The 13,443-nt window shown below is 46.0% G+C and overlaps 1 long non-coding RNA gene across 1 annotated transcript; it reads left to right on the top strand.

The window, feature by feature from the left end:
• Positions 1-529: 529 nt before the first annotated feature.
• On the top strand, positions 530-12,415 carry LOC109156653. The gene is made up of 3 exons (XR_002050085.1): positions 530-591; positions 8,194-8,196; positions 12,404-12,415. It is a non-coding gene; the product is annotated as an uncharacterized LOC109156653 (long non-coding RNA).
• Positions 12,416-13,443: the final 1,028 nt, after the last annotated feature.

The raw sequence follows: 13,443 nt of genomic DNA, 5'->3' as shown, positions 1-13,443 counted from the left end.
GCTTTTAGGCACAGATGAGTAGCTCCAGAGCGCGCTAGAGGACCCGAGGCTTAGCTAGTTAGTTCCTTATCGGCCTGCGTGCCATGAAGATTTATTGACATTGATTTGAGGATTCCTAATGTTTAGATAGTTTAGCCTGTGCATCTGAGTTCTCCAGCTCAGATGGCATCGCACCCCAACACATATGTTTAGTTATGCTCTATTTTGGGATTTAATGATAATATTGCTCTTATTTCATAATAAATTGCACTTTTGGTCCTGTGACTATTAGGGTACTGATAATTTGACTACGTGACTTTCAAATCTCTCAATTTAGACCTTTAACTATGTAATTATTAACAGATTTCCTGCCGGCCAAATTGACGGCCAATTTTGGCCGGAAAAATATTTTATGGTTCGAATCTATTTTTAATGAGGGCAAAACCGTCATTGCAAGTGAAATTAAAGCGGGAGTCGGATCAGGCGTTTATGAGTGATCCGTTCCACACCGATCCGTCCACCATGGATCCGGGCTTACTGGGGAAATCCTCGGCGAAAGATTTCGGTATTTCACTGTCAAAAGCTGACCGTTCACTTCACCAAGAGGTGGTCGTTTTATTTCTTTTTCTTCGTTGTACATACAAATTTTTTCTTTTTAAGTAAACAATTAATGTAGACATTTGATTCAGTGTTCGAAAATCATTGGATTTCCTTAATAAAATGCCATTTCCAAGCTTCCTTTTCTCTGTTTTCTGCAGAAGCAATTGTAGTTATTTTAATTTTTCAGTTTGCTGAGCCCTTTGAATGAGGGAAGAAGAAGGGGCATCGAGAAATATAAGGAATTGTTGTTGGGATAGAAGCGATGGAGAGTTCATATTCAGCGTCGTCGCATGTAGATGCGTCTCGACCGTCTCTGGGTTTCCCTCTCGGCACCGCACTGCTGTTGATCGTCATCTTCACCTTGAGCGGCGTGTTCTCCTGATGTTACCACTGGGACAAGCTCCGCTCCCTCCATCGGTCTTTCGCCGACGGTGACGATGGGCCCGCAAGCCTGTACTCGCACAACCGGATTTGAAGCAAAATTTGAGCTTGACTTTGCCGGTAGTAATGCCGGGCGATCATGTGCCCAGGTTCTTGACATTGCCGTGTCCCTGTCAGCCACCGCGGGCGGAGAAGATCGTTGTGGAGGTGTAGAAGCCTCCGCTTCCGCCGTCGAAACCTCTCCGAGGACCTGAAGAGGTGTCGTTCTTTTAGACCGGCAATCGGAAAATTCCCCCACTTTAATTTCACTTGCAATGACGCTTTTGCCCTCATCAAAAATATATTCGAACCATAAAATGTTTTTCCGGCCAAAATTGGCCGTCAATTTGGCTGGCAGGACTAAATCTGTTAATAATTGCATAGTTAAAGGTCTAAAGTGAGAGTTTTGAAAGTCACGTACTCAAATTATCAGTATCCTAATAGTCACAGGACCAATAGTCTAATTTATTCCTTTATTTCATAAGCATTCAAAGTTTAAAATTTTAGGGGTGTTATAGTTGGTATCAGAGACTAAGTTTGACCCGAGGATAAGACTCTTAAGACAAGACTTTAGGACATTAAGCTTGAACTCTAGTTATTTAGGAACATAGGATTCAAGAAACTTAGGACGCGCGGTGAGATTGTGAGTCTACCTATCATTACATAACTTTCCCCTCACTTTATTCTGCACTTAATTAAAGAAGTCCCCCTACGCTTATCGCATCAAGGTAAGGGTGGAACACACTAACACACCATTAAGATAAATATTGGCCCTGTAGACCATCAGCATGGCACCCACCAGAAGGCAATCAAGAACCCCCGAACCCTCCGCTCACGACCCTCTTGCTCAGAATCCACAACAACTGACTCAGGTCGCCCAGGCACTCAGTGACGCAGTCCTCCGTAACAACAACCGACTACCACCACCACCAAACGGAAACTCGGATGTCACTCGACAAGTTTCAAACCATCGGCCACCCACCTTCTCAGGGGAAGAGGACCCCACGATCCTCGAAGAATGGATCCGAACCTTCGACAAAATCCTCGGGTTAGTGGAATGCCCAGAGGAACGCCGCGTAGAGATGGCCTCATTCTACTTCGGACACGAGGCCGACCTTTGGTGGATTCACGAAGGACCCACTTGTAGGCAAGAACCGGGATTCAACTGGGAAGGCCTAAAAGCACGACAGCGAGAACGGTTCTACCCCGCACACGTAAGAGCAACCATGTACGAGGAATTCCTCCACCTAAAACAAGGGATGCCCACCGTCATGGAATACCACAAACGATTCCTCGAACTGGCTTGTTTCGCGCCCGAATTAGTTCCTACGGAGACAACCAAGATAGAGAAGTTTGTGTCAGGCCTCAATTTCGAAGCCCGAAAGGCCCTAATCGTAAGCAGACCCCGAACCCTCAACGAAGCCTACACCAGCACCGCCAACCTCGATTGAATCCAACTACTACAACGGGGAGTTCAGGAACAGATCCGTAAAAGAAACACAGGGGGTAGGGCGCCACCTGTAAAAAGGGCTAGAAACGACTCTAACACGAGGCCGGTCAACCCCGCTGGCCAAGAGCCACCATGAGAAACAACGAAGCAAATACAAGACCCTTCCTTTGCCGAAGATGCAACAAGGACCATAGAGGCAAGGACTGCCTGGGAAACCTCTGGCGATGCCTCAGCTGCGGAGGAGAAGGAGACAAGTCCTTTCAGTGCACTCAACCCCTACGATCATGGGCCAACAAGGAGGCACAAACAACCAAGGGAGTTACGGTACCCCCGAAAAGTTATTCGTCATGTGTAACACCCCCTAAAAACCATGCTATTTAAAGCCTTAAACATGCAGATATCTAAACAAAAAACAACAAACACAGCCGAAGACTGAAAGAAAGATATATAAATAAACTGGAATACGGGGTGCTATGCTACGCTCACCAAAGGGGTGAACGCACAGGCAAACATCTGCATTGTTCAAATCTAAAACCAATATCTCATCATACTAAGTCTAAGCTAGCTCACAGGCCACAAAACATAAAGGAGGAGCTATACTAGCTGGTACTAGACCGCGCACTCGTCTAAACATCACCTGAAAGAACACAATAAAACATGGGACGACGCCCGGTCAACGAATAATGCTGGTAACCCACGAATACATGTGAAATAACATATGTAGGTAAGATATAAGTTGTAAAGCCATTTACGAAACATACATATGTATATAAGTACCAAACCAAGAGTAATTGTCAACACAAGACTTAACACTCTCAACAAGAACACGGGAACACATCCCAAGACCACAAAGGACAACAACAACTCAAAAGGATAAAGACAAGACCAATGGCAACACATGCCTTTGTGACTACACACGTCACAAGAAGATAACTCACAACAATGGCTACACAAGCCCTCGTGACATCACCCATCACGAGTTGATATGCCTTCCTTATGCCCGGTTCCAACCTTTTGGCTACCCCCAACCTTATGTCCAGTTCCAACCTTTACCTCCAGGAACCCTGTACACCAAGTCCAACCTTTACCATCTCCAACAGAACCACCGATTTCATAGTACACGATGGTGCCGATCACACACACGGTAACACATGCCTCCCAAGAAATACGTGAATCTTACACAAAGGTCACAACTCCATAATCACGTCGTGGCCACCACGATGACCACCACAATACCTTGGTGACTAGTGTCCCATTCCACTAATCGTGCAATCCAGGTAAAGCCACACACACATCACACCTCAACAGGAATCAATCAACGGATCACAACAAAGGTATGAAACCATACTCAATCAAGGAATGGATCACAGTCCAACAACAACGATGAATAACACAAGTTATCATCAACCAATCGGAAGGTACAAACAACACACACGCTAGCATTTAAACACCGAACTAGCATGCTTATCAAACGGGTAAACCAAACGTAGTTCCTAAGAACAAACAAGACTCATCATAGTTCAACGAAACACAATGTTGAACACTTAGCATGATTCAAGACGCCAAAAACCTACATGGAATCCTACCATATAGTTCTAGACATACGAAACATCAAGAAGACTCTCAAATAGTTCCACAAAAGAACATCGGGAAGTCAAAAGACCAAATACCGAGTCAAACGAATCACGGGGAACAAATCCCCCAACAACACCACATTGTACCCCGCAGGTACAGGCCCTCCAAATTATGTACCCCGCGGGTGGGTGGCGGGTTGGACCCCTACCCGCCGTTCCGCCCGCAGGTACACACCTGTGCCCAAAATAATCCCTTCGGGGATTTTCAACTCCAAGCTCAAATTCAAGTCCAAAACATGCCAAATCTCACCAAATACAACAAAATGACTTGAATCATTGGAATAGCCAAACAATGGCACAAATGAACCCTAAACACAAGCTCTAGATATGCATTTTCACAAGACAATGCATAAACACTCACATTTCATAGCAAAATCACAAGTAGAATCCAAGAAATCACATATAGGTAAGCAAAATAGATTTTGTAGAGCATGGGTTACCTCTTGAAGACTAAAGACCTTCACTTTACACCTCAACAAGCTCCTAACAAAGCTCACCTTCCAAACCCACTTCAAGAACACACCAAAAGATCATAAATGTAACACCCCAAAATTTTGAAACTTTTAAAACTTATATAATAAAGGTAAATCCTCATTAAATCCCGAAAGTAAACATAAGAGTACGGGGTGCTATGCCACATCTGAGCTAGAGAACTCAGGTGCACAGGCAAACTAACTAAAATCCTCAAAGTAATGTCAGTACATAAGCATGGAACGCATGCCGAAAAGGGAAACTAGCTACTCTACGCTTCAGATCTCTAGCGCGCTCTGGTGTCTACTCATCTGTGCCTGAAAGCCAAATATATCTATTCAGCGCGAGATGCTGGTAACCCACTCCAACGCGTTGAAATACAATATAGGTATATGTATATAGATATAGATATATGAAAATCATTTTGAAGCAGTAAGATATATACTTAGGAGACTCTAGCTTTAAAACCAGGAATATACTCAGCAAATAGGGACAAACACAATAATCAATGATAAACAGTTAAGTAGAGTAAACATCATAAGGGATACGTATCTAAGGTCATAGATCACTTTTTAATTCAACACATCATTATCCAAAAATCATTCATATCACATAATCATTGATGGCGCCACGGGGACCAATCGCATACCCCGAACATGAGGGTTAATGCATATAGCCTTAAAACGGCCCCGCAACACCCTACCTCATACCGCGGCATGAAGGGAGTAGATCGCAACCAACCCATAGAGGACAGCTAACGAACTCAACGTCGGACCACAATCCTACACACTGCTGACGTGCACAGTCGGTGGACCGTGATCCCCTTTACATGGGGGGACATACGACCCTACACACCGTTGATGCGTACAGTCGGTGGACTGTAGCGGATCTAGCCCTACACACCGCTGAGGGACTCAGTCGGTGGGCGAAGATCCTCGGAGACTACGACCCTACACATCGTTGTCCCATCACTCGGTGGATCGCAGCCAGCCGTAGCGCTACACACCGCCTGATTACTCAGGTCGGTGGACTACAGCCTTCCTCGGCTTATTGGCCCTACACAACGCCTGACGCGTCCAGGTCGGTGGGTCATAGCACCGAGGCCCATGTGGACCGCAGCCCAAGAAGTGAATCATTTTGGCCTTTAGCCAACTTCTGAACCTCAGCCCGGGAACACCCAATTTGATCTTAACCAAAATGGGGGATCATGCATCACATAACACAAAGGAGCACGTAGTAGCATATTGGGAGGGGAAGACATATAAATCAACTTACGTGTGATCATTCACATACTAAGAATAGTCCTAAGGGGTTCATACAACTTCCACCTAGGTCAACGGGTTACTGATTCAACTAGCATGCAATTCCTAAGACTCTTTTATCCTCCGAATGGTACCCGAAATATCAAACTAGACTAAAGCAAGACAACGGGGTCCGTTGGGACACCATGGGGGAGCGGGGAACTTCAAACGGGGAAGCTAAAGACCCGAAGTGGGCAACAAGCCAGCGGGTGGCCCTCCACCCACCGGCTACCCGCTGGTCCGTACCCCACCCCGGGTCTTTGGCTTCCCCGTTTGATGTTCCTCGCTCCCCATGGTGTCCCAACGGACCCCGTTTGTCATGCTCGAGTTTAGTTTGATATTTCGGGTACCATTCATAGGTTAAATAAGTCCTAGGAATTGCATGCTAGTTGAATTGGTAACCCGCCAACCTAGGTGGAAGTTGTATGAACCCTTAGGACTGTTCTTAGTATGTGCATGATCACACGTAAGTTTATTTATATGTCATTCCCCTCCCAATGTGCTACTACGTGCTCCTATGTGTTACGTGTAACACCCCATGTTACGGCCCATAAACCAATTAATTAATTACCCAGAAAGGAAGATTAAAATCTCATTAATTAGGAAAGGCCCACCATAAGCCCATGGACCCTTATCCCTAAATCCAACCATTAGTCCCATAGGAAATAGATGTAGCCAATTATATAAATAGGGACATAGGAGGCACCTAGAACTCACACCACAAATAATCTCTCACCACACAAGAAGTTCCAAGAATTCCCTTAGGAGAAATCAAGAAAGGAGAAATCTTAAAGAAAGACCCTTCATAGCCAAGGAAATTAATTAAGGCTAAGAGGTAACCCATGTCTCAACAAAACCTATTTTCTTCGTTATAATCTCCTTCCTTGGCCTCCTTCTATATGCGTGTGTCTTGATTAATTCCTCTACGTTAATTGTGACATATTCTTCATGATTGATAAGATGATTTGTGTGTATTCTTGAAAATCTTGATGATCTTGATGATGAAAAGAGGTTCTTGATGTTGATGTAATTATTCTTGACAAATCAGGATATTTCTTGATAAATTGTGATTTTGATGATTTGGGAGGGATTAGAGCCCTAGGAGGAATTGGGAATTTGTGTTGTAATGTTCTTGATTTATATTTGGGTGGGAATTCACATGTTCGGGTGTTGTTTATATTTAGAAGTCGTGATAAGATGAGTTATATGTGATTCTTGCTTTTGATCCGTTAATTGACTACGTGGTGTCGTTAATTGTGTTTAAAAGTGTCTAAGTATGGTTTCGAGTTCCACAAAGGATCCCGGGACGAAATATTGATGAATGAGTCAGTTGGGGGTAGGTGGGGGTAGGGGTACCCGCCACCTACCCGCTGCCCGAAGATCACCGCCGGGCAGCGGGCAGGCGTCCGCCCGCCGGCAACCCGCTGCCGGGCAGTGATCTCCGGCGGGCAGCCGGCGGGTGATCCCTCACCCACTGGCTACCCGCTGGTTCGTGACCCCTCCCGGGTCCCTGGCTTCCCCGTTTGATGTCCCCCATTCCTTGTGGCGTCCCAACGGACCCCGTTTGTCGTGCCTGAGTCTAGTTTGACGTTTCGAGTACCGTTCGTAGGATAGGTGAATCTTAGGATTTTGCATGCTAGTTGAATTGTAGCCCGTTGACCTAGGTGGAAATCGTATGAACCCCTTAGGACGATTCTTAGTATGTGAATGATCACACGTAAGTTTAATTATAAGTCTCCCCTTCCCAATGTGCTATTATGTGCTATAATGTGTTATGTGATGCATGATTCCCCAATTTGGTTGCGATCAAATTGGCTATACGGCCAGTTGGATGGGTTGAGAACCATACCAACTGTTAACCAGGCCGGTTGCGATCGGACAGGTATATAAATATTATATCGGGCTGCGGTCCACTGGTTGACTACTTATGAGCTGCGGTTCATTCTCCTGGCTGCGGTCAGTGATTCACTTCTTGGGCTACGGTCCACATGGGCCTCGGTGCTATGACCCACCTGACCTGAACGCACCAGGACGGTGTGTAGGGCCAATTAGCAGAGGAAGGCTGTAGTCCACCGATCCGAGTAATCGGGGCGGTGTGTAGGGCTACGGCTGGCTGCGACCCACCGAGTGATGGGACGACGGTGTGTAGGGCCATAGTCTCCGAGGATCTTCGCCCACCGACTGAGTATAGCTCCGCGGTGTGTCAGGCTTGATCCGCTATGGTCCACTGGCGTACCCATCGACGGTGTGTAGGGTCGTAAGTCCCCCCTTGAAAAAGGGATCGCGGTCCACCGACTGGGTGCGTCAGCGGTGTGTAGGATCGTGGTCCAACGTTGAGTTCGTCAGCGGTTCTTAAAGGGTTGGTTGCGATCAACTCCCCTCATACCGCGGTACTGAGGTTGGGTGCTGCGGGGCCGTGTTAATGCTATAAGCATTAACCCTCATGTTCGGGGCATGCGATTGGTCCCTTGGCGCCATCAACGATTATGTGATATGAATGATGATGTGATTGGAAATTTGGAAAGTGTTCTGTGACCTTAGATGCGCATTCCTTATGACGTTATCCCTACTTAACTGTTTATTGTTGATTGATGAGCTTATCCCTATTTGCTGAGTCTATTTCTGGTTTTAAAACTAGTGTCTCTTAAGTATATATCTTCCTGCTTCGAAATGGTTTTCGTATATCTATATATATCTATCTATAATGTATTTCAACGCGTTGGAGTGGGTTACCAGCATCTCTCGCTGAACAGATATATTTGGCTTTCAGGCACATATGAGTAGACACTGGAGCGCGCTAGAGATTTGGAGCGTAGAGTAGATAGTTTCCCTTTCTGCCTGCGTGCCATGCTTATGTATTGACATTATTGAGGATTTTAGTTAGTTAGCCTATGCACCTGAGTTCTCTAGCTCAGGTGTGGCATAGCACCCCATACTCTTATGTTATATTTTTGGGATTTAATGAGAATTTACCTTTATTATATAAGTCTTAAAAGTTGAAAAATTTTGGGGTGTTACAGTTGGTATAAGAGCCTAAGTTTTACCCTAGGATAAGACTCATAAGACCAAGACCTTAGGACAATAGGCTTAAAACATTAGGGGTTCAGTAAGATTGGATTTAGGGATCATAGGACACACGGTGAGACCGTGAGACGTTACACTTCCTTCACCCCAACTCGCACATAATTTAAATAAACTTCCTCTACACCCATAACATCAAGGTAAGGATGCAAAATAATATCAACTTATGAACCCCAGGATGGCACCAAAGAGGAAACAGACAAAGGCACCGAAACTTCCCACACAGGAATTCTTGACTCAAAATCTACAACGTCTGGCCCAAATTGCCCAGGCACTAAACAATGGAGTCCCCCAACCATTACCACCAAACAGAAACTTGGAAATCCACCGCCAAGTCTCAGAACACCAACCGCCCACCTTCTCAGGGGACGAAAATCCCGCCATCCTCGAAGAATGGATCAGAACCCTTGACAAAATATTAAGGGCAACGGGATGCCCAGAAAACCACCAAATAGAGGCGGCCTCTTTCTACTTCAGGCACTGGGCCGACACCTGGTGGGTCCACGATAAACCCAGTTGCGAACAAAGCCCCGGGTTCAATTGGGAAACCCTAAAAACGCGACTACGAGAACAATTCTACCCCAGTCACCTGAAAGCAACCATATACGAAGAATTCCTCCACCTAAAATAGGGAGCAACCCCAATTGTAGAGTACTACCGGCAGTTCCTTAAGCTAGCTCGCCTCACTCCCGAACTAGTACCTACAGAGACAATCAAAATCAAGAATTTCATAAAGGGCCTCAATCCCGAAAACCAGAAGGCCTTAACTATACGAGAACCAAGAACCCTCGAAGAAGCCTATGCCAAGGCATTCCAACTACAACAAATACCAGACGAACCGCAGGAAACACGCCTGGGACACAAAAGAAAATTTAAAGGGAACCACACAAACCCCCTCCGGGAGCCTAAAACCGCCAGGGCCACCTCGCCCCACAAGGCCGTAACACCAGCCACTCAAGGAAGGATCCTTACCATAAGCAAAGCCAAAATCGGAGATAGCAACATAGCATCCGGAACCGTCCTTGTACACACCACCCCCGCCACCGTACTATTTGATTCAGGGGCTACCAACTCATTTATAGCAACCGAGTTCGCCACTCAACTCGGTCTTAACACCAGCACCAGAGTACAACTCCAAGTCAAGGTGGCCTCCGGTGAAATCATAAAATGTGACCGCATGTACAAAAACATAATAATCACCATCGAAGGAGTGGAATTCCCTAGCAACCTAATACAATTCAGACTAGATGGAGTACAAGTGATCTTGGGCATGGACTGGCTAGGGAAATTCCAAGCACAAATCTTATGCGGTGAACAAAAAGTGGTCTTACGGGGACCGAACGGCAAAAGGGAATCCTACCACGGAACCCACAAGGATCCGGAAATCAAATTAGTAAACATGATAAAAATGAAGAAATATCTAACCCAAGGAAACGAAGTCTTCCTATGCTCGGTCAAGGACCTCAACACCGAAATAGCCGAACCCCAAACCATTCCAGTGGTAAACGAATTCACCGATGTCTTCCCAGACGAAATCCCCAGAGCACCCCCAACCAGAGAAGTCGAGTTCACGATAGACCTAATACCAGGCGCTGCCCCAATCTCTAAACCACCCTACAGGCTAGCGCCAAAGGAAATGAAGGAACTGAAAACGCAACTTCAGGAACTACTAGATAAAGGATACATCCGCCCCAGCACCTCACCATGGGGATCACCAGTATTGTTCGTTAAAAAGAAAGATGGGAGCATGCGCCTGTGCATCGACTACAGGGAATTAAACCAAGTTACAATAAAGAATAAATATCCTCTTCCCCGAATCGACGACCTGTTCGACCAACTTAAAGGAGCAGGGGTGTTCTCGAAAATTGATTTAAGATCCGGATACCATCAGATAAAAGTGGCTAACCCAGATATCCAGAAAACAGCCTTTCGAACACGCTACGGCTATTACGAATTCACGGTGATGCTCTTCGGACTCACCAATGCACCCGCTATATTCATGGACCTCATGAATCGAGTATTCATGGACTTCGTCATTGTATTCATCGACGACATCTTGGTCTACTCCCAAAACAAGGAAGAAAATGAAAAGCACCTCCGCACAACCTTACAAAGCCTAAGAGAACACCAAATATACGCCATTTTCTCCAAAAGTGAATTCTAGAAGGACAACGTAGCCTTCCTGGGTCACGTGATAACCAAAGAAGGAATCAAGGTGGACCCCACCAAGATCCACGCCGTCAAGGAATGGCCCACACCAAAATCGCTTTCGGAGGTCAAAAGCTTCCTAGGATTAGCTGGCTATTATAGGAGGTTTGTACCCGATTTTACCAAAATAGCTCAACCTCTCACCAAGCTCATGAAAAAGGAAACCCCCTTTCGATGGGACAACAACTGCACTACAGCCTTTCAAGAATTGAAAGAGAAACTAACCACAACACCCGTCCTAGCCCTTCCCTCCCGGATGGAAGGATTCGAGGTCTTCAACGATGCGTCCAAAAAGGGGCTGGGATGCGTACTAATGCAAAAGGGCAAGGTAATAGCATACGCGTCTAGACAACTCAAAACCCACGAAGAAAATTACCCCACACACGACCTCGAGCTAGCCGCCATCGTGTTCGCCCTGAAAATTTGGAGACATTACCTATACGGAGTACAATGCAAGATTTATACGGATCACAAAAGCCTAAAGTACATCTTCACCCAGAAAGATCTAAACATGCGTCAACGAAGGTGGCTGGAACTCATAACAGATTACGACCTAGATATCCAGTACCACGAAGGAAAGGCTAACGTTGTGGCAGACGCCCTAAGCCGAAAGGCTAACCACTCCCTCAACGCCACCTGGATCTTGCCAGACCAGCCATCGAAGCAAGGTGACAACACGGTCTTCATGCATCATGGAGTCATGCTCCCTCATGGTGCGAGCTTCCCTCCTCCGGTGATTCTCTTCACTTTCAGAATCACTTTCTTCGGCCTCAACAGCTTCCGGTGCTCCCACTTCATCCTCACGACCTGCTTCATCTTCAACTTCCTCATCGCCTCCTAAACTCTGAACAGCGAGGCTCAACTTCCCGGCATGGATCCCAAGCTCGGCTGCCAACTGGGCCCTTTCTTCAGGTGCTTTCCTTACCACTTCTTCAAGTGTAATGTAATCACTATCATCTAGCTGAAACAAATTACAACTCCGAAGATTGGTGACATCCAACACCAACTTTCCCATGGCCTTTGGTAGACAACCATCCACGCTTACACCCTTCCTAACCAAAATCCAGCTCAACACCATCCCATACGGTAGGCTTTTCCGGTTATGATCACGGCAGAAAACCATGTGTTGCAACATCAAAGCTGGCAGGTTGAACTTAACCATATTCTTGAGGCAGAAGGCAAAGGTGCACTCCAACTTTCCCAACAACTTGCTTTTGTTGTTATTAGGCAACAAACATTCCGATACCAACATAACCAAGATTCTCTGTTCCGCGGACAACCACTTTTTCTCCGGCCTTAAAGCTTGAGTGAAACCACTCGTGCGACCCAACAAATAACTCAAATAGTCCCGGTACCCCATGGTATCCGTACTAATCCATGAGTTACCGCTATACTGAGAAACTTCCGAAGCAGATAAACTCAAAAGCTGAGCCAGCCTCTTTTCAGACAAAACTACCTTCACACCTCTTACTTTAGAAGTGATCTCAAGCTTACCACCATCCTTTGTCACAACCATGTGACGATAAAATTCCTTAACCAAACTTGGGTAAGTCTTGGCCCTTATGGCGAGAAACCCATCTAACAAACCTTGGAATCTAAGCATATCCAACAAAGAATTAGGAAAAGATTCCGGATCAAAGGCTTTACCTTCAAGAACAAGGTAGTGGGCATCCACCAATTCCACTTTTCTAGCCAAACTTGACCTTCTAGGCATGGTAGGAGATGATCCAAAGCTCGACAAATGAAGCCCACAACATTCCTCTTCTTCTCCTTCTTCTCGCTGCCCACCCCACTCTCTCTCTCTCTCTCTCTCGCTACTCTTTCTCTCTCTCGGCGTCGTGACGGCCCAGCGGCAACAAAGCTCTGGCGGCGGCTAAACCGGTGGACGGCGGTGGCGCGGCAGGTGGTGCGTCGACGAGCAGGTGGTGGTGGCGGGTTGCAGGTGAGGCGACGGGTGGGGGGGGGTGTGTTTTCGGCTGCTCACGGGTAGGGAAGGAAGAGAAAGAAAGATTTTGAAATTTAGGGATTTTGGGGAAAAATTGGGGAAAAGATGATTTAATTTGGGGATTTGGGTAAAGTGGAAATTATGGTTTAGATGGAATTAAAATTGAGTAGGTTCCAAGAAAGATAATTAGCTCAAGTGGTTTAGAGGTTGGGTTGGCAAAGAGTAGGCCTAGGTTTGAAACTCGAGGGTTATAATTAAACATTTTGCTTGACTTTTGGGCTACACAAGATAGGATTTTTGGTATGGATTCTCTATTCTTGATCTCAAGGAATATTTGGGAAATTTAGAGGGTTC

The sequence above is a fragment of the Ipomoea nil genome, unplaced genomic scaffold (genome assembly GCF_001879475.1).
Source record: "Ipomoea nil cultivar Tokyo-kokei standard unplaced genomic scaffold, Asagao_1.1 scaffold2749, whole genome shotgun sequence".
In the NCBI taxonomy this organism is placed as follows: domain Eukaryota; kingdom Viridiplantae; phylum Streptophyta; class Magnoliopsida; order Solanales; family Convolvulaceae; genus Ipomoea; species Ipomoea nil.
The sequence above is the reverse complement of the archived record's forward strand: the minus strand, read 5'-3'. Positions and strand labels throughout refer to the sequence as shown.